The 21,891-nt window shown below is 44.1% G+C and overlaps 1 non-coding gene across 1 annotated transcript in view; it reads left to right on the top strand.

Annotated features, from left to right (window-relative positions):
• Positions 1 to 21,891, top strand: part of LOC102684719 (uncharacterized) — a 61,962-nt gene that overhangs the window by 6,759 nt on the left and 33,312 nt on the right. The window contains exon 2 of the transcript XR_011189476.1: positions 2,012 to 2,103. This is a non-coding gene — a transcript (uncharacterized protein). The remainder of the gene's footprint in view (positions 1 to 2,011; positions 2,104 to 21,891) is intronic.

The following is a 21,891-nucleotide window of genomic DNA, read 5'->3' as shown; positions in this document are numbered from 1 at the left end:
AAACAAGACATTCTACTTCCCTTTTTACTATATTTAAGACATGAGCTGTACTTTTCCACTGATCTAAAGATGTCCCCTGGTATGCTTCCATTTGCCAATGTCATAAGCAGTTAGAAAACTAAAAGATAAGCAGTTTGTTAGTTTTTATCAAATTAAATAACATTCATAGCAAACTATAATAAAAGGCTGAAAGAGTTCATTCCAGAAGCAAGCATTAAAATGCAGTTTATTACAGTCTCAAACGATACACCTCATAATTGTCACATTGAATATTAGCACAAAACAGATCAATGATGGGGCAGTTAAATATTTTTATTTAGAAAATGTTACTATAAAACCAATTAAATAGTATCTCTTTTTACTGATGTCTCTGATTAAAGCCATTTGTAAACCATTCAGGTGAAAACATTAAACTAATTAAACCTAGCATAGACATGTAATGATATCCTAAGCTTTTACTAATCATTTCCTATTAACTATCAGATGCATATACTGTGTTGTGGATTGTGCTAAGTGCTTTCATTGATTTACAATAATTGACAACCCTGTTTCTTTCCACAGAGCTTGCACATAATTCACAGCAATTGTGCTTCATTTGCACTTCCATGTTATTTTCATTCTGAGATCAAAACTGTAATAAAATAAAAGGGGATTCATCCATTAAAGGTTGCAAAATGTGCAAGTGTGTATGTTCCAGTGTAAAACTGATAATTCGTCTGACACCAAGGTTAGAGTTGAAGCTCATTATTTCTCCACCACATATTTTCTTTGTCAGTTAAACCTTCTCTGGGCGTGATTCCTATTACTAGCCATTATTAATGTGTCCTTGGAAGGTTAATTAAAAGGAAATTCTGTCATCAACTGAATTTCAGCGACCACGGCTGCAATTATTTGCTTAATTAAGAAATGATTCAAATCACATGGGTTTTATCTTGTATTGTGTGAAAGTGATAATGATACATTTCAAATGGCATTAAAAATACTTAAAATGTGAACATAAATGGAAAAAAATTGATATAGTATTTATGGTATTTATGTTATCTAATGTTACAGTAATACAAAATGCAGCAAAAATCTTTTTTGAAAGAACTAAAGGAACCATTGAAGTATTGAAAAAAAATCACTATTGTACCATAAAATCACTAATCAGCCAGCAGCCATATCACCCTGCAACTCACAACTGGCAACCCATTGAAGCTAAGCAGGTGTGAGCCTGGTCAGTACCTGAATGGGAGACCTCCTGGGAAAGCTAAGGTTGTTGTTGGGGCCAGCAGGGGGTGCTCACTCTTTGGTCCATGTGGGTCCTAATGCCCCAGTATAGTGACGGGGACACTATACTGTAAACAGGCACCGTCCTTTGGATGAGACGTAAAACCGAGGTCCTGACTCTCTGTGGCCAGGGTGTTCCTCGAAAAGAGTAGGGGTGTAACCCTGGCGTCCTGGCCAAATTCCCCATTGGCCCTTACCAATCATGGCCTCCTAATAATCCCCATCTATGAATTGGCTTCATTACTCTGCTCTCCTCCCCACTGATAGCTGATGTGTGGTGAGCGTTCTGGTGCACTATGGCTGCCGTCGCATCATCCAGGTGGATGCTGCACATTGGTGATGGTGGTGGAGGGGAGTTCCCATTACCTGTAAAGCGCTTTGAGTGGAGTGTCCAGAAAAGTGCTATATAAGTGTAAGCAATTATTATAATTATTATTAATTAATCAACCCCAGAACACCATAATCTGTATCAGACCTGCCAATCACAGTGACAACACGATATGACTGGAAATCAATCCCAACTGAGCCCTTTTGATACTTGCTTTTTACAATGTTATGTTATCGTGTACAATGTAAAATATTCTACCTTTTCCTTGTGCGCTTCTTGATTTATGGATTTTTGCTTGTTCTATTCTTTGCTTTTTGGATTTCATGTTCTCGCACATGTTTTTCTGTTTTTGTTATCTGTGCCCCTGTGTTTGTCCTTGGATCTCCTAAGGCACCTTGGTTTGTTTTTCCACAGAATTGAATTCTTGGCAGCTTTTTTGCTCTGCACTGCAGCTTGCAGATCACCTGCCATTGTCTTCAGCTCCAGAGTGCTACACTTAAAGTACAGTAAGTGCAGTGCATTACAATGTTAAAATAAAGTCATAAGGCAAAGTCCATTTTGAGTAGTATATTATTTGAATTGTATATTATTATTATTATTATTATTATTATTATTATTATTATTATGTATATTGTTGAGTATCTGCTTTAATAACATGTTGGACCTTTGAGAAGGAAAAATAGCATGAACCAGAGATGGAATGTGTTATTAATGCAATCCCATTCTTCCATCAGGATCACTGTCAAGTGCAAAGGGTTGTGGACTGAATTGTGCAGAAAATGGATACAGACTAGAACTGGATCTAAACTAGTAAGTCTAAAGTGCAGTAACAAAAAAAATTCAGAGCTGAAGAAAAAAAATAACTCTTGACCTTTTTGACTTAAGCTCTGTAAAATATCCAACAGATTCTGTAACTGTCCTTCATTAATTTAAAAAAAAATCTTCTTTCCGATACTTGGTCTTTTTGCTCCTTTAGGCAGATTTATCAAATTGAACGTTGTGATTTTAGGTTTTCCGTGAATGTATAAAAGGAAGAAAAAAAGCAAATGTGTGAAAGTCTATACACATACAGAGGCTTGACAACAGTGTCAGTATCAGCCTGTGGGGAGAACTGTTGTGGTTTAGTGTTCACTGTCTGGCCAGCAGGGTGTCAGTCTTAGCAAAGTGACATTTGACAGTTTTCAAGCATTCAGAATGAAGGGGTTAAGTGTTGTGGGATCCCAGAGAGGAGGAATATAAATATAAATGTTTTCTTTATTATTTTTAATAATAATTTATATTGAAATTATTTCAATATAAAATGAAAACTGAAAAAGAATAAAAAGGAAAAGGATACTATCTTAAAAGTTCTCATACTTCTGCCAAACATGATCAGGTTAATTTCTGAAGATATTGCAAAATCCGACATTATCATATTGTAGCGTTTTGCAGGTTCTTTCTCAGAACTAAAGAACAGTGGAGACGCGATTAACCAAGCACTGGCTTTATTTTACAACCACACCAAAACCAAACACAGGATCTACACACACATGAGGAGACTGACGAACACGTACACACATTTAGGGTGGTAATTACCTAACAACACACTCTACTTTTACAGGACTACACAGGGCACTAGAATTACTAGGACATTATTTACACAGGCAGGGTCAGCCGCTGGTCATCGTGCTGACCCTCAGACTCTTCCCGGCTACCACTCCCAGCATGCCCAGCGGTACTACGAGCGCCTAGGGGCGCTTCCTCCTCACCACCAGGCGAGGGCGTTACACTGCCCCCACCTGAAGCGTCTGGCGTCTCGCCGACGTCGAACACCCCCCTCAGGCTGTACTCGTATTCGGCCAACTGCTGCGGAACCCTGCGTGAGCGGCCGCTGCGCCGCGGTGACGGCTGGCGATCCACGGACGCCCCACTATCGGCCGGCTCCGGCCCCGGCTGCTCCTCTGGAGCCTCCCCACACGGCTCCTCCTCCCGGGCCCGGTAGGGGGCCAGGCGGTCTCGGTGCAGGACCACCACTCTCCCCCGTGTTCGCAACCGGACACGGTAGCAGACCTCGCCCACCACCCCGAGTACCTCAGCGGGCCCCTCCCACGACGGCGCCAGCTTAGGACTGAGGCCCTTGCGGCGCCGCGGGTTGTACACCCAAACCGAGTCCCCGGGCTGGAAGGCAGGCCCCCTGCAGCGCAGGTCGTAGTACCGCTTCTGCCGGACCCCCGCCTGTGTCAGGTGGGTCCGTGCAAAGCTGTGCACCCGCTGCATCCGCTGCCGCAGGTCCCACTCGTAGTCCGGTCCAGCCGGCGGTGCCGACCCGTCTCCGGGCGGCGGGCCGAAGACCAGGTCCACCGGTGTTCGCATTTCCCGGCCCAGCATGAGCGAGGCCGGGGTGCACCCGGTGGATTCCTGGACCGCGGTCCGATACGCCCAGAGCGCAAGGGGGAGGTGGCGGTCCCAGTCCCGTTGGTGCCGGGACACCAGGGTGGCCAGCTGGGTGGCGAGCGTCCGATTAAACCGCTCTACCAACCCGTCGCTCTGGGGATGCAGCGGGGTGGTCCGCGTCTTAGTAATCCCCAGGCGCTGGCACACTCTGGCGAAGACCTGGGACTCGAAGTTACGCCCCTGGTCACTGTGTAATTCCTCCGGCACCCCCAGCCTGGCAAACATCCCCTCCAGCAGTGCATCGGCCACCGTGGGGGCACTCTGGTCCGGGAGGGCGTAGGCCTCCGGCCACTTCGTAAAGTAATCCATAGCCACCAAGACGTAGCGGTTCCCGGCCTCGGTGCGCGGAAACGGGCCCAAAACGTCCACTCCCACCCGCTCCATAGGAGCCCCCACCTGGTGTTGTTGGAGGGGGGCCCGAGAGCGCTCGGGGGGACCCTTCTGCGCCACGCACACCGCACACGTTCGGCAGTACCGCTCCACGTCCCGGTGGCAAAAACCCCAATAAAAATGGCCTCGGAGACGCTGCAGGGTTTTTTTACCGCCGAAGTGCCCCACACCCGGTTGGCCGTGCACCGCTCGGAGCACCGCCCCGCGGAGCGACCGAGGCACCACCAGCTGCCACCGTACCTCGCCACTGGAGGGTACCCGCCACCCCCGGCGCAGCACCCCGTCCTTTACCTCCAAGGCCTCCCACAGGGCGCAGAGGGCCTTGACGGACTTCGGGTGCGGGGCGAGCTCCTCTCGTGTAGGCCGCACTCCTGCTGCCCTCCAGCGGAGCACCGGGCCCACGTCAGGATCAGCTGCCTGACGCTGCGCCAGGTCTGGCAGGCCCACCCCCAGCGGCCCCTCCCGGGCCGTGGCCGCGGCGCTCACCCCCGCCACGGTGCGGACAGCCTCCTCACGCTGCTCCCGCCGGGCGCAGTGATGGCAGTCCGCGGCCTCGCAGGGGCGCCGCGAGAGAGCGTCGGCATTGAGATGGCGAGACCCCGCACGGTGCACGACAGTGAAGTCGTACTCCTGCAGGATCTCTATCCATCGCGCCATCTGTCCCTCTGGCTCCTTAAAGTGGAGCAGCCAGGTGAGGGACGCATGGTCGGTCCTCAACCGGAACCGGGTCCCGAACAGGTACGGCCTGAAATGGTGGACCGCCGCCATCACCGCCAGCAGCTCGCGACGGGTCACGCAGTAGTTCCGCTCAGGCCTAGTCAGAGCCCGGCTATAGTAAGCCACTACGCGCTCCCCATCCGGCCCCTCCTGCGCCAACACCGCCCCCACCCCCGAGTCACTCGCGTCGGTGTCGAGAATATACGGCAACCGCGGGTCGGGGTAGGCCAGCACGGGGGCCCCCACCAGAGCTTCGCGCAACCGGCCAAAGGCAGTCTCACAGCCCGAGTCCCAGTCAAAACGGCGGCCCTTGTCGGTGAGGCGGTGCAGCGGGGCGGCGATGCTGGCAAAGTCCCGGACGAACCTCCGATAGTACGAGGCCAACCCCAGAAAGCTGCGGAGCTCCGCGACGGTGCGTGGAGTCGGCCAGCCCCTCACTGCGGTGACCTTACCTGGGTCCGTAGCCACCCCTCGCGGTCCAACAACATGTCCCAGGAAGGTCACCTCCCGCCGCAGGAGCTCGCACTTGCGGGGGTTGAGCCTCAGGCCAGCACGGCGGATGCAGGCCAGCACCGCCTGGAGGTTCGTCAAGGCCTGGTCAAAACTCCGTGCATGAACCAGCAGATCGTCCAGATATAACACGCACTGGTTCCGCGGGACCGATGCCAGCACCCTCTCCATCAGCCTCTCGAACGTCGCCGGGGCATTGCACAGGCCAAAAGGCATGACAGTAAACTGCCAGAGGCCCTGGCCGATGGAAAAGGCCGTCTTCGGGCGAGCATCGGGAGCAAGCGGTACCTGCCAGTAGCCGCAGCGGAGGTCCAGGGAGCTGAACCAGGTCGACCCGGTGATGTAGTCCAGGGCGTCATCTATCCTCGGCAGGGGGTAGGAATCTTTCCGGGTGACCTCATTCAGCTTGCGGTAGTTGACGCAGAACCTCCACGAGCCGTCTTTTTTTTTAACCAGTACGGCTGGCGCCAACCACGGGCTCGCGGAGGGCTCAATCACCCCCGCTGCGGCCATCTCCCGGATCTTTTCCTCGGCGGCGGTCCGCTTGGCGTGGACCATGCGTCCTGGTGGGATGCGGATGGGCCGAGCGTCGCCGGTGTTGATCTCGTGTTGGACCAGGGCAGTGCGGGTGCAGTCCTCATCCCTCGCCGCAAAGAGGTCTTCGTTCTGGGCGAGTAGCTGCTGGAGCCGCTGCCGCTGGTCCTGATCGAGGCCCTCGCAGCTCCGCTGGAAGAGGTCCTCAACGGCTCGCTTCGCTTCCACGCAACGCTCGGCCCCCGCCGCCGCCTTGTCTGGCCCCCCGGCCGACTCAGGGGCAGGATCCGGCACGCTCGCTCCCCGGCTCGCAGGCCTGGTCTGCCCCGGCGACTGACGCCGCCGCCGCCGCCGCCTCTTGTTCCCCCGGCTCCGGCAAGCCCGCGTCCCTCGGCCTTCGCCGGACCTGCCCTCCACCAGGTGCAGTCACTCCCCCTGCCACACCAACTCCTGCCGGTCCAAGTCCAACCTGGCCCCCACTCGCTGCAGTAGGTCCAGCCCCAGAATGCAGTCCTCCTGGATGGGTGCAAGGTAGCAGGGGTGGCGCACCGTCGCTGCACCCAGACGGAAGGCAAGCACCCGTTTCCCCCGGACTGCAGCGAGCTGTCCCGTCACGGTCCTTAGCCGCAGGCCGGAGGCCTCCCATCCTGGGGGGTTGGTGCCCTCGGTGTCGGGGAGGACGCCCGGCCGAAGTAGGGTCACTGATGAACCGGTGTCGAGTAGGGCCAGGCAGGGTTGGTCCTCAATCCGGCAGTGGAGGTACAGGCCCCGGCTACAGCCGACTCGCCCCACGGTGGCGTGAGGGGCGCCGGTTTTTACAGCGCTCTCCGGAGCGGGGGTTGAGGTGTTCAAGGGCGGCCTTCCCCGCGCTGAGCCGCCCCGTTCCCGTTTCCCGACGCCGATCGGGGAGAGCGAGGTTCGGGTGCCCGGCAGACCCGGGCTCGGTGTCCTCTTTTCCCGCAGCGGTCGCAAATCAGCGTGCGGGGCTGTTCCGCGGCGGTCGCTGCACGGGCTGGCTCCTCTTCCCCCTCGCTGGATTCCTCCGTCGCCGCCTCGGTCAGCCGGCAGGGCGCACTGCGTCTGCTGGCGCTGCCAGTCACCCCGAACACTACCTCAGCCCGTGTAGCAAGGGCCAAGGCCTGCTCCAGCGATGTTGGCGCGGCCAGCTGCACGTGGCGCCGCAGCTCCTCGGGCGAGAGGGCCTTGAGAAAGGCCTGGAGAGCCATCTCCCGCTGCGCCTCCCGGGGGAAAGTTGGGTATCCTCGGCGGGCGAGGAACATGACATCCGCGGCGACCGGGCCCAGTCGCTCTCCTGGTCGGCGCCGCCGCAGGGCCAGCCTCTCCCGCATCAAGTCCGGCGCCTCCTCTACACCGAAGCGCAGCTGGAGGGCTGCTGCCAGCGCCGTGTAGTCGCCTCTGTCCTCCTCCGGGACGTCCAGGAGCACCTGGCAGGCCGCTCCTTCCAGCGCCGCCGCCAGGTGACCGGCCATCTCCGCCCGGCTCCAGCCATTCGTCCGGGCCGCGAGCTGGAACTGCGCCTCATAGGTCTCCCAAGGCGCCTCACCATCGTAGCGACCTGGTCGCACCCGCGCCGATGGGTGTGGGAATCGCTGATCGGCTCCGGCAGGGAGGGCATCCTCTCTCCGGGGCGGCCGCCCCAATTCCACTGGCGGGACCACTACTGGGTAGCCCTGGTAAGGGCTGTGGCCACCTGTCGCACCCAGGAGTTGCTCAGGCTCCCTATGTGCGCCGCCGATGGGTTCTGCGTCTTCCAGCGTCAGCCGGCGCTTTATGGAATCGGGTAGTGTCTGCCACGAGTTGTTCATTCTGCCCGCTTCTGACACCAATGTAGCGTTTTGCAGGTTCTTTCTCAGAACTAAAGAACAGTGGAGACGCGATTAACCAAGCACTGGCTTTATTTTACAACCACACCAAAACCAAACACAGGATCTACACACACATGAGGAGACTGACGAACACTACACACATTTAGGGTGGTAATTACCTAACAACACACTCTACTTTTACAGGACTACACAGGGCACTAGAATTACTAGGACATTATTTACACAGGCAGGGTCAGCCGCTGGTCATCGTGCTGACCCTCAGACTCTTCCCGGCTACCACTCCCAGCATGCCCAGCGGTACTACGAGCGCCTAGGGGCGCTTCCTCCTCACCACCAGGCGAGGGCGTTACAATATTGTAATACAACCTGTATTACTGCTGCATTGAAAGTGAGGACTAATGAAATTGGAACTTCTTTGGACCTTTTGAAAGAAGGCCTAGGTAATGCCTTTGTGACATTTACATTCCCTGACATACCTGACTTTGACAATAAAGAGCTGCAGGCATTGTAAAAGCTTCCTGAAATGATGCAGATGTATTCGATTTGCGTACATTTGTAATCCCTGAAAAAAACCTTGGCACTGTCCTTGATGTTTCATAGAGAGAAACAATCTACTAGGCAAATCTATTTGGAACACACAATGCAAATTCATAATCCACATCTATTTCATTTTGTATTGCATTTTAATTTTTTAAATTTTGCTTAATTTTGACGCCTACACAAGCCCATTAAAAGACACTCTAGAGAGCCCACAATTTGTTTTAATTTCAGAATCCTCACAATAAAAATGTCCAAGTTAGAACAACAGCAGTAAATGTCTTTGTATAATATTTAGCTTATGACTGTTGTCTGATGGCAATGCTTAGGAACTGGAAATTGATGAATGGAAGTAAACCTGTTACACTGACAATGACAAAAAAGGAGGATGCAGGGTTACCACCAATGAAATAGGGAAACCTATTGGGCTCAATAAAGCCTCCCTCCTGTTTGTGAAATATGGAGTCTGACAGGTACCTGTGGAGATGACAAAGCTATTTAATCATCCTGCATGGGACTGAATCAGTTATGAAGGAAGGGAAGCTTAGCGGCGCCACACACCCATGGCACAGACTTATTAGATAAGTACAGATTTATTACTATGCACTGAAAAAGAACAGGTGATGTGCAAGAGTTAGAAAAACTGGGGCACTCTGTGGGCCCTTGAAATGCATGGTCACAAGCCTTAACTGCTTTTTTCTCTTCTGTTTTAAAACCATACTAGTGAAATTAACTATACACATTTCATTTTGTTTTGTTTTAACCTTCATATTTTCCATGATATTCTGCATTGGTTCATAGTGACGCGTGGCCTTTTTTTTGGGGGGGTAGACATTTTACAGGATTTATTACTGATATTCAGTACATATTCAATTTATTGCTATTGAATTTATTCCTATATAGCACCTTTCACACCAAGGTTGCCCTAAGGCACTTAAAAAAGGAACCAAAAAACTCCTCTGTAAGAAGAAAAAAAAACCTCTAGGTGTCCAAACTCAACTGGCTGCCCAACACCTCTGGGCATGCTAACATTATACAATTCTAAAAAAGTACTAAATGTGGAGTATTTATATCACAGTTCAAGCTCTAAAGTAACTCAGGAGCCTGGGTCATGTCAAGTGCAGCCGGGATTCCCCAAGAGTGCTGCAGGGGTAATGTGAGCATCCATCAGATGGAGCTCTCTCAGATTGTGGCCACCCAGTGACTCATGTAACTTACTCTGAGCCTGCTGCCTTTCAGTGACATCAGCAAATGACTCATTTCTCCACCAAACCATATTAAATCTCCTATAAGGCACTATGGTGCCCACAACATGCCAAACAATGAATGGAATCTGACAATTGACACTGAAGATCTCCTAGAACTACTATAGTCCTGCGGATATTAATGGTTATTATTATAGTTTTTAAAACATTTACTGTAATTAAGACACGGTAAGTTATTTGTCATGGGATTTATCTGGGAGACCTATTTCTAAGCCTTTTCTCCATCAACATGAGTTTGTTTCTTTGTGACATCATAAGGAGAATAGAAAAATGGAATTATAACATCAGAAATAAATCAAATGGCTGCGAAAAAGTGTTGTGGAAATCCAAATCAAGCCCATGATTATTGGTTACTGGGTCATTGTGCAGCTGTTTTGTTGATTTAGCATCCAAGACAACTGTGGGACAGTGGGAATTACTGATTTTGTATTACCAGTTTGTAATTAATCTTGTTTACTTAATATTATTTGGAAAAATCAAAACCTGAAATGTTAATATCAAAACAAGACTGGAGAAGGGGACATTAAGTAGGTAACACCACCGTGTTTTCTGAGGATTAGTATTATATGCTGCACAGTTTCTAGGTAACCAGTTTGAGTTTTGAATATCAAGCTTTATTTCTGATGTTGCAGGCTTCATAATAGCTTCTGTTATCTGTTTGTGTTGTCTTGATTTGTTGAGAATACACAGAGAAAAGGTATGTGTGCTAATGAATGTACCGTGAAAAAGACTTTTAAATGTCACAAATTCTCAGACACTCCTAATAATTAGGACAGTTTTGGAAAGACCATGTTCATGACATTATCATCATTAATTGGACTTGTCCACATCATTTGTATGCATTTAGCTAATTCTGTCCTGAGAAATGTGCACATCTTCTCTATTTTTATAAGAGTAGATGTATGTGCAAATGAAAGACTTTCAGACTCTTCATTTTATGTTTTATGAATAAAGCATTTCCTGTCACACCCTTGATCTTTGCTTTGTGGGCTTTTAACCACATACATCTTGTGATTAAGGCCCATGGTATTGTAACGCCCTCGCCTGGTGGTGAGGAGGAAGCGCCCCTAGGCGCTCGTAGTACCGCTGGTCATGCTGGGAGTGGTAGCCGGGGAGAGTCTGAGGGTCAGCACGATGACCAGCGGCTGACCCTACCTGTGTAAATAATGTCCTAGTGATTCGAGTGCCCTGTGTAGTCTTGTAAAAGTATAGTGTGTTGTTAGGTAATTACCACCCTAACCATGTGTACGTGTTCCGTCAGTCTCCTCATGTGCGTGTATATCTTTTGTGTGGTTGTAAACGAATAAAGCTAATGCTTGTTTGTTAATCGCGTCTCCACTCGTCCTTTGTTCTGAACAGAACCTGTAAACGCTACAGTATATTTGCTTATAAACTCTTAAAATTGCTATAAGTGGCCATCTTTCTTCCTGTTGTTTTATCCATTAAAATTAAAATAAACATTATTCATTCATAAATTGGGACTGTTCTGTGAGTAATCCTTGACTTCCATTGTGAAGTTATGTAACTAAGACATTAATATTTTATATCACCATTTGGATACTTTCCAGAGTTTTAGCTTTTTCTAAAACTAATTACTACTATTAGCACTTTTATTGCAAGCAAATTTCCATCTGTTCACATTTTCTTCACACTAATTATGCAGTGTTAGTGAGCTGTGACAAATGTAATTCCTTATTAATTAAGGGATAAGAATATATATACAGTGCCCTCCATAAGTAATGGGACAGTAAAGTCAAAACTGCTATGTCTAGCTAATTCTTTTCTTTCAGCATACAAAATTGCCCACTTTTCTTTCATAGTTCCCTAGTCTTCATTTCAATTTAGGTCTATTGACACCAAAGGGAAGAGCAAAGGTTAAATCTAACTGTACACATTTGCAGCTTTTTTATGTGTGAACAATCGATACAACCAGAAACACCTGACCAACAAAAAGCACCTGGGAGCTAATTTCCCCAGTACTTGTTCAACTGAAATAAGAGATTGAACACAAAAAGTGCTATTATTCTAAACATTTACAGCATATAAGCACAGAAATACTCAGAAATAAAAGGTAACATATTTTACTTTTGACTCATATTCATCTTTTCATCTCAAATACACAGCAAAAAACAGCTATTTTGACTCCACTGTACTAATACTTATGGAGGACACTGTATATACTGTACAAGAGAAGACCGATAAGCTCAACACCTTTCCCACTAATTCACGGTAATACTTTTTGGAATTCACACTTATCCCAGAGTACTGATGCTAGGAAATCAACATTCAATCTTCTAATTTAGTCATATATACTATATTTGCTCATGAATCTTGCCCTTTCGTGCTCATTTCAGTGCTCAGTGGTAGTAACATGAAGCACGAATGTATGTTACATCACCATAAAATTGCTGGTAAAACAAATTACAACAAAATACGACAACAGTATTTAATTGATATACAGTATGTGTCCAGAATACCCTTCTCAATGATAAGCTCTTACTATGCCTTTCGGGCAAATGGGGTTGTAATTGTGCAGTCAGGCACTGCTCCCGAAATGCCATTAAAGATTCAGCAACATCTGAGAATTGTACAGCCAGAGGTTCATTATGAAAATCTTCTTCATGCATTCAAACCAGTGAGACAGGAGGTTTATTTAGGAGAGCAGACTTTCTGAAATGTTCGTTTTTTGTAGTTGCGCAAGATGGGGTGGTCTTGCGTGGGTAATCGGTTTTTAGGTGTTTTTTTGCATTTTGTACAGAGCACTAAAGTTAATCTATTTAATATCTGAATATGTTCCTGCTTGATCCTGACATAGTCCCTTCGTGTTTGTATTTTTTAAAGCAAATACCCAGGCTTAATGATTTAATCTGCGTGATATCCCTTCCACGCTACGTGTTTTGCTACAGTGTTTGTCAGTTTTCTGACATCACTGTGAGAGTTAATTATAACATTTTGTAATTGTTTTCAAAATTGTAAGGTTGTAGATCACTCAAAAATGCTGAACCTTTTTCATGTTTTAAGTCTCATGCTTCTACCAATTTGAGCTAAGACATAAATTTCAAGAACAAGTGAAAGATACCAAAAATAACAGTTTTTATGAGAAGAAAAAAATGGAGTGCTGACTTGCATCTCTCGTCCACACTCACTGCATTTTTGAGTAGTTTAACAGCCTCCTATATTGAAACATTTTAAAAGCTCTGCATTTCTTGAAAAGTTTATTTCTGCTCTGCTATAAAGCTTTTGGGCCACTGTCTTTTATCATTTTATTAGATGACACACAGGCACAAACTTCATACAGTATTGCCAGTGTTGCAAATAATCACTAGTTCTAATTATGTAAGCTGATCACTGTAATGTTTCAGAATTATCATGCAATGTAACATCGTTAACTTATAATTTTGAGTAAAACAGATCAGTATTCTGTATTTGTTTTCATAAAAGATTACTGACTTTATTTAGTCTCAAGTAGACAATATTGTAACAAATGGGAGTTACAAAAATAATGAATAACAGGAGTTGACCAAGCACCATAGCCAATAAGTAAAATAAATTATCCCAACATGTAAAGATTTCTCAAAGAATATACCCAAGAGGTTGGTATAATTAGAGACGTGTGAATTCTATGTTCTCTGGCACAGCTTTGGTGAAAAAAGTAATCACTCAGGCACATTGGGTTAAACAAATATTTATTAACAATGACAATGCATACATTACACAACAGACAACATATACATCACACAAGTTTCTCTATGTATACAGTAGACAAGGAGACCTACATCTAGCCCACCAGGGAAAACCCCAGACTGCTAAGAAGTATTCAACTCTTAAATAATGCCTAGAGGGCAACACTAAGAGATAAGCTGCCTTCTAAACTAAATGTAATACAGTAGAGTCCCAATTATCCGACCTAAACGGGACTGATAGTATGTTGGATAATTGAAAATGTCAGATAATGTGGAAACTGAGTAGACAAATCAGTCCATTGCAGGGCAAACAGACATAACCACAGACAGGCACACACTCAGACCACTGCCAATTTTCCCAGAAGCCAATTAACCAGTAGATTAATGGAAGTGTGGTGTATCAAGTATGAAATATGGTTTATTATTCTACTGTAAATCAGAGCTTTCTCTTGAAGTATCGGACCTGTGATTGGCATGCCCTTATCCTTTTGCTGCGTGAACCACAAGAACAAACCTTCACTGACCTTTTCATATTCACATTTCTTCATTGTTTTTCTGTCCCTCAGTCCTTCAATTGAGACCCGATCAGAGCACTACTTCTCCGTCTCTTTTCTTTTCCTCTTCCAGTCACCAACTGTAACTCGTCCCACACCAAATTCAGATGCAATTTTCTGCATGGACACGCCTTTGTCTAGTCTTTTTAACGGTTTGAGCTTTTGTACCATTGAAAGAACTGTTTTCTTTTCTCTTCACACTTGTCATGTTTCTCAAATAATAAAATAATATATATGAGCGCAAACGAACAAGCAAAGCTACATCAATGGCAGTTTCTGACGCACTGAGAGACAAAGCAGAATGGGATTGGGCAAAATATTATGCATGCACATGCATACAGTAGATAGCATATAAACATACAGCATGTTGATTGCTATGTCAGTTAAAACGGAATGGCGGATAATCGAAGGTCGGATAATTGAGACTGTACTGTACAACCTACAACTAAATCTCTCTCTACAAATCATAATGCCACAAAATCAGTGGGATCCTATCTCCCTGTCTTATAAAAATGGACCCACAAACCAGGAAAGGCCATTTTTCACCTAGGTATTCATCACTCAAGAAATCCAAGTTCCCTAAAAACACAGAATAGCAAGATTTAAAAGCTTAGCACCTATCAAGTCTTTTTTTAGATGATCTTGAACAAAGAACTCTTACCTGGCACAAGTTTCACATTTTGTTTCCTCCTGTCTCCTCTTCTCTCGTGTTCTTCCCCTTTTCTTTTTTGTTTCCTTGTTCGTCTTTCTCTGTCCTGATCTGGTATCTTTTTGGACTGTTGTTTGATATTTAATCATATACGCAGGACATAATTAACTAAAGAGATCTAAAGTAAGCTTTGGACTCTGGACCCCCTCCATCTCAGCAAACATCCCCCTGCTTTGAAGCTGAAAATGTTTACACAGCCAGGTGTCACACTTTATCTAGGTTCGTAGACTCCTCCTTCTCACCTATCTCAGCCTTTAACAATTATTATTAGGAGTGTGAATCAAAATCCTTAAAAGTATCAACAATCCAATTGACATCTTCAGGATCAAAAATGAAACATGAATAAGCGACTTCTAGTGCAACCAAGCAGAAGTGCATTATTGACTGAGAACAGGAACCACTTCTTTACACAAGGGGTTGTGGGAGTCCAGAACAAGCTACCCATTTGTGTTGTTGATCCCTGACATCCTTCACATCAGGATCCTTGGATGAATTATCTACCAAAGGAGCAAGATATGTTCAACAATGTCTTTTTATTTGTAACCTTTATGTTCTAAGTTTTACCTTGAGGCAGCTTTTCCACCTGGTCTAATCAGATATTAGAAGATAATCAATGATGGAAGACCTCCGTGGAAGACCAAGGAAAAGCAAATGGAAGTTGCAAGTGACGTGGGAGGTGTCATCCTTTGGATGTGATATTTAACCAAGGTCCTGACCTCTGGGAAATTAATGAGCCCATGACAACATTTCAGAAACACCAGGAGCTTAGCCTCAGAGCTCTGACATTTCCACTCCAGACTCATACAAGCTAAATTTCCATTTTAATTGAATTGGTGAAGAGCCTGATGTACTCTGTACTGGGGCTGCTAGTGTATAATGGTACCATCCCTGAGCTTTGTAAAGCTCTTTGGGATCCTTTGCGATGTTGTATTTCTTTATCTTAATCCGGCAAATTGAATACTTTAGTTAGATGAGGATAAATACATTAGGATATATACTGTGGCTTTAACATGTAGCATCCTGACCTTTATAATTACTTAATTCAATATGTTGTTCAAATACTCTAAGGAACCATAGTATTTGTCAAGTAGCAGATGAGTTTTTTTTGCCTTTGTTGATTCTATAAATTCCCTCATGGTTGCTTCACATTTTTCAGTTGTTGTATTTTTCATTTCCAATGCTTACAGGAGCCTTCTTAGCTGCCTGGCAAATCGTTCTATGTAAGGTGTCATAAAAAAGTTGTTCCACTTCTTTTTTTGGTTATTATGTCAGATATTATACTGTAGTTCATATGTCACATACCCTTCAAAATATTAGTAAATTTGTTAGAAAGCACAAAGAATAGAATAAGCAAGATTATATATTTATTTATCTCTATTCCAAAGCATTTTTTTGTGATTTAGAGGCGGTCATCTTATGTTACCTGTACCTGTCGGAACGATACTCTCGGTGACAGAATTGTTTGTTTGGTGTTGAACACCGTTAATCATTACAGATTAGTGTCAGAGACTGAAAGATGAGCTTTGACTGGATTAATTTCAGATGGCATACAGTTTTCATTAGTGTGGGTCAGGAAGGCGTCTTTGGATGCTGTAGTGTGTGTATTTATTTTGAGGTTTGTATTGTGGCCAAGGCAAACATTCTTATAACACAATTGGAATGAAAAAAATAGAGCTTTAAAGTCATTTTACCCAGTGTACAGTGTTATATTCCTTTTCACATTGGGCCAAGAGCCTCCAGAGACTGCAAGAGAGCTCCCTCTTTGCTGCTTAATAATAAATGTGTCAGAGATCTTAAACTGTGCTGGCATGTCCTAAGAATTCTTCATGATTCGTTAGTTGCTCTGAAATCTATATTTAAATAGAATATGTTTCTATTTGTAGGCTAATAAAAACTGGAGGAGAATACAATAAACTAAAACACTGTGTTAATTTACAGAGATTACCAGAACTGACATTAACATGCCCATGGAGATTTTGGCAAAGCCTCGTCTACAATAACGAGGCATTGATGACTACCCAGACAGGCTTAGATTAATTGGCTTTGGCAGCTCACTTACTCAGGGTCCCACATGATCTCCTACATTTTGTCTGTCCTGACAGCCCTTCCATGCTCAAGGCAATCCTTGCCTCAACTGTCTTTCTGTATTACTGTCACATTAATGCACTTCACTGAGCACCACACTCTACCAGTTTTGTCAGCAATACTGCATTTTATTTCAGCCTAACTTTTTTTATATACCATTAAAGTTCTGCCTCACTGTGTGCCAAACCTAGACTGTGACCACGGAACTAATTTTATACATCAACTGTGTTTTTGCGAAGCTTCCCAAACTAAATTTATATTTATAACCAGCTTGTTATATCTATTCGGAAAAAAAAAAATTGGCAGCTTTTAAGAACAGACCATGGATATTGTCAAAAAAAGTCTTTTCAATGTTTAACTTACAAGTTCCTGAATTTTTCTAACTCCACATCACAAAGTAATTTGCCTTCCATAATAATTAAAAGTGTTCTGAAAACAATATAAATTTCCATGTTTCAATAAGCAGTATCGCAGAAATCAGAAATTGTATTATGTTTATATCTGTTTCTTTAGAATTTGGACATTGAAAACTTATTTTCTTATACATTTAGGATAAAGAAACTAAGTTTACGTTTAGGATTAGTAAAGTGATAAGTTGCTTATATTTCACTCCAGCAGGTTTCAAAGACCATATTGTATACATCTACTGATGCTCTCCTTAGTCAATAGTTGTATTCACTATTGCAGTTGGTCAGGAATCGATGTCATCATATGAAACCGAGCTCAACCCTCTCAAACCCCTGTCCTTAACATCCTCCTGCTGGAGGGTCAGCAGTGATAGCCAGTCATTGCTTATCTCCTCTCTGCCTCCATCCTAACCCCTCTCTCCTGTTCCACAGCGAGCATGAGGCTCTCTCTGCTGGCATGCAACAATAATAAACACATAACCAGCACAATTACACAACTTAATGCACATAAGATACCGTACAATTAGTGTCAAAACAAAATGTGATTACTTTTTATAAAACAGGAGGTTAAATATTAGTACCGTTGACTTTTGTTTTGCATAGGAAGTCTCTTGTATAGAATTTCAGTAGTATGAGGCTCCCTTGACATGTATTTAAGACCAAGCACCACAACATTCAGACTCACATTTCTTGATAGGTCTGTAACTTCTGTTTGACAAATTGTTACGTGGAACAATATTCCTCAGTTGAAATATTGACAGTCTGTAGCAAGCAGTAGATGTATTATTCCATTTATTTTCTGCAGATGCCAGACAGATGAACCTAAAGGAAATAATTTTCTATCACTATCTGTTGAGCTTACAAAAGGGATTTATTAAAGAGAAGGAAAAGCTAAATTTGCTAGCTATGACTGTTTGCGCCGTGAAACAGAATATGACACAGCAATACAATCTTTTAGTAGGCCTTCCTATTATTTTGCATTCAAGGACTGATCTACAGTGCTGAATGTCAAATATGACATCGTGATTTTGTCACTGTCAACAAATCCTGAAAGGAAGCATTGCAAGAGACGAGGCTCAGCATTTTATCTTGAGCCCAGTGAGTGTCAAGTCTCATCTGAAGAAAAGAATCATAGAGTTTCTTTGTCTCCCATTTGCACCAGAAATATTGCTTTGTGTTTGCACATAAAGGAAATGAAAAATAATGTACTGAGTCAAGGAGAGAATGGTTTTAAGAGCCCTATTTCAAGAGTTAGAACTGGGTTAATTTTACAATCTGATGAAGCTTTACTACTATCCCAAAGAGCCACTGAAGGTCAGAAAGGTAGTCTTCTGTGATGGACAGCCAGCAGAGTAGAACATTACCTCATGATACGGGCAGCCCATAAACACCTGTCCATCCACGTTCAGTCACCTCTTTGTCCAATACAAGGCAGCAATGAAATGAAAGTAAAATGACAGACAACAGATACAAGTCAGAATACAACCTGACCTTCAGGGAATGCGTGCCCACACATAGTTCAAATTTAGAGATTAACCAGGATTAACTTGGACCAAATGTATGAACTGTGGAAAGAAACTGGAACATACAGAGAGAATCCATTCAGCCTTGCAGAGAACGTACAAACTCCCCACAGAAGGTGCTGCAGACCAGCATAGAATCCAGGCCCTAGGAGCTGTGAGGCAGCAATTCTGAGTGCCATGCCATTGTGTTGCCCACCTGCAAAACAGAGAAGGAGAAAATGGGCACAGGGAATCAATATAATTTAGCATTGGAAAGCAGGCAGCTAAGCTAGGAGAGACTGAATGACCAAAGGCTGGGGCCTCTTGGTGAATAAATGGATGATGCCATTTTCATAAAGGATGTGTGAATATACAAAACATACTGAAGGGAATTAAAATTGAAATAATGGATATTGTTTCCAATTCTCATTTGTTGTATTGGTAATCCTCTCAGTAGATTATATAGATAAGCAAGGCTTATTATAGCAACCCTAAGAGCAAGATTGTTCTTCTCAATGGGTTGTCATTTTGGGAAAGCACATGTGGTTTTCAGTCCTGTTGTATTTCTCCTGGTCTGGAACCCATTTGCCGAAAATTCATATAAGCTGAGGTCATGGGCACTTTTACTGGGTACTATTTTTACTTCTAATGTCTGTAATTTTGATTTTTGTTTTAATTACTGACTTTAGTGCTTTGTTTGAAGCAGGATTGGAATCTGTGAAGACAGTAGTTTCCTGATGGACATAATAAAGTTAGGCCTCTTTAGCTTTTAGTATTTATAGTGGATGTAGATTTTTCTTTAAAGCCTAGCTAACATCCAACAAAGAGCAGAAAAGGGAAGGACATTTGAAAGTTAAGCACTCTGAGAGGTTGTGATAGAAAAGGTAACATGTACTATCTGTTAAAATAACATTAATATTAAATACTAGAAAGGATTTTGAATCAGATAAAATCCCATATGAAAACTTGTTTCCAGTGGGTGGTGTGTATTTAGTCTCAGTAAAAACAAGTTTTAAATGTAGCTGGAACAGATTAATGCATGAAATGCAGTTTTTAATTTATTCATGCAGTCTACCAATAATTTTCATAATTATGTTCATCCAGTGGTTGATATTACTCCCTGTAGACATGCTGACACTGCTCAGAAATATTTTTTTTTCTGCAAAACGTCCATTACACAAAAAGGAGGTGTTTAGAATTGAGTGCAGAATTGAGACTGCAATAATGGCTTTTATCACATTAGATTTCCAGAATTTTACCTTGAGTAAACTGTGTATGGAGCACACTGGGGAAACTGTGATTATATTTAGATACAGTGCATTCTTTACAGAGTGAGCACCCTCCCCACTCGTAGTTTTTAGTTAATTTAAATTTAAAAAGAAATCCGCTGCAGCACAGTTCTAAGTTACTCGAACAAACATCCTAACAGGTCAGTACAGTTAGAATTAATTACATCTTGTTCTCACATATTCTAATATTTTGGGGTATATTATTAAAATATGCTGATTATTGTTATTTCTTAATTGAAACAAGGGTATCTACTGTAATTGTATAATGACAGTAGATATAGAAGTTTAAAATCAAATAGAATGCAATAGATAATGGTTTAAAGCATTACCCAACCATTTGTCCATTACTGGATGGATGTTGCTTAACCTTGATCCTGTCCTGGAAGCACAGGGCAGAAGCCAAACTCTGCATGCTAGATGGGAAACAGTTCCATCACAAGACACACAAGCATAAAAGGAGGATTTATGTGATACCAAATAACCCAGCCAACGTGTTTGGGAGATGGGAGGAAGCTGGGGCACTTGGAGAAAAGCCAAAGGACATGAGGAGAGCATGTAAACTCCACACAGAAGGTGCCTCATGCCAGAATCATGCATAGAACTTAACTATGAGGCTGCAAAACTAACTAATGTGCCTTAAAGAATTACTAAATAAAAAATGATTTACATTATCTACTGTATATGATAATAATAATACACTTTATTTTATATAGCGCCTTTAAAGGTGGCTTCTCAAAGCGCTTTACAGGATGACAATAACAATAAATAAGAAGACTACAGCAATAATTAAGAAGATTTCACAAGATAGGATACAATTATAATTACAACAATACAACAATAACAATAGAGGAGACCGTGGAAGGTGGTATTAAGAAGAGTAGAGGGGTGAAGAGTGGAACCAGTTAAGTAAAGGCTTTTCTGAAGAAGAAGGTTTTGAGTCTAGATTTGAAGGAGTTTAGAGAAGGTGACTCTCTAATATCCTTGGGCAAAGAGTTCCAGAGCTTGGGGGCATAGCAGGAGAAGGCCCTGTCGCCCATACAATGTAGACAGGCTTGGAGGACAGTAAGGAGGGCAGAATTTGAAGAGCGGAGGTTCCGAGGTGGGGAGTAGGGCGATAAAAGTTCAGACAGGTATTGAGGTGCCAAGCCATGTAAAGCCTTATAGGTGAGCATAAGGATTTTAAAGTCAACGTGGAATTTGACCAGAAGCCAGTGCAAGGACTCCAGGATAGGAGTAATGTGAACACTTGCACTAGACCTGGTCAGGATTCTGGCTGCAGAATTTTGGACATACTGCAGCTTGTTCAGAATAGATTTAGATACCCCAGGGAGTAGAGCATTGCAGTAGTCAATTCTAAAGAATACAAATATGTTGATCAGCTTTTCAGCCACAGTTAATGATAGCATAGGGCGTAGTCTTGCGATATTTCTAAGGTGAAAAAAAGATGTTTTGACAGTATGCTGTACATGTGGGTCGAATGTTAAGCCAGAATTGAATATAACCCCAAGGTTTTTCAATTTTGATTGAAGTACAGAGCCATCTACAGACAGGGTTACAGGACTGGCTTTACGAAGTTGATGGGGGGTGACAATAAGCATGACTTCAGTCTTGTCACAGTTAAGATTAAGGAAATTTTGATGTCAGAGATGCAAATAGAATATTGACAGCCACATCAGTGTCAGGTTTGATATGGATGTATATTTGAGTATCATCAGCATAGAAATGATACTATAGCTCAGGCCATGTGATCTTAAAAGCTGACCAAGTGGAAACATGTAAATGCTGAAGAGCAAGGGGCCCAGTATTGAGCCCTGGGGGACACCAGACTTGAG

The sequence above is a fragment of the Lepisosteus oculatus genome, chromosome 4 (genome assembly GCF_040954835.1).
Source record: "Lepisosteus oculatus isolate fLepOcu1 chromosome 4, fLepOcu1.hap2, whole genome shotgun sequence".
NCBI classification, from domain to species: Eukaryota; Metazoa; Chordata; class Actinopteri; order Semionotiformes; family Lepisosteidae; genus Lepisosteus; species Lepisosteus oculatus.
Note: the sequence above shows the minus strand (reverse complement) of the source record. Positions and strands in the feature narration are given on the sequence as shown.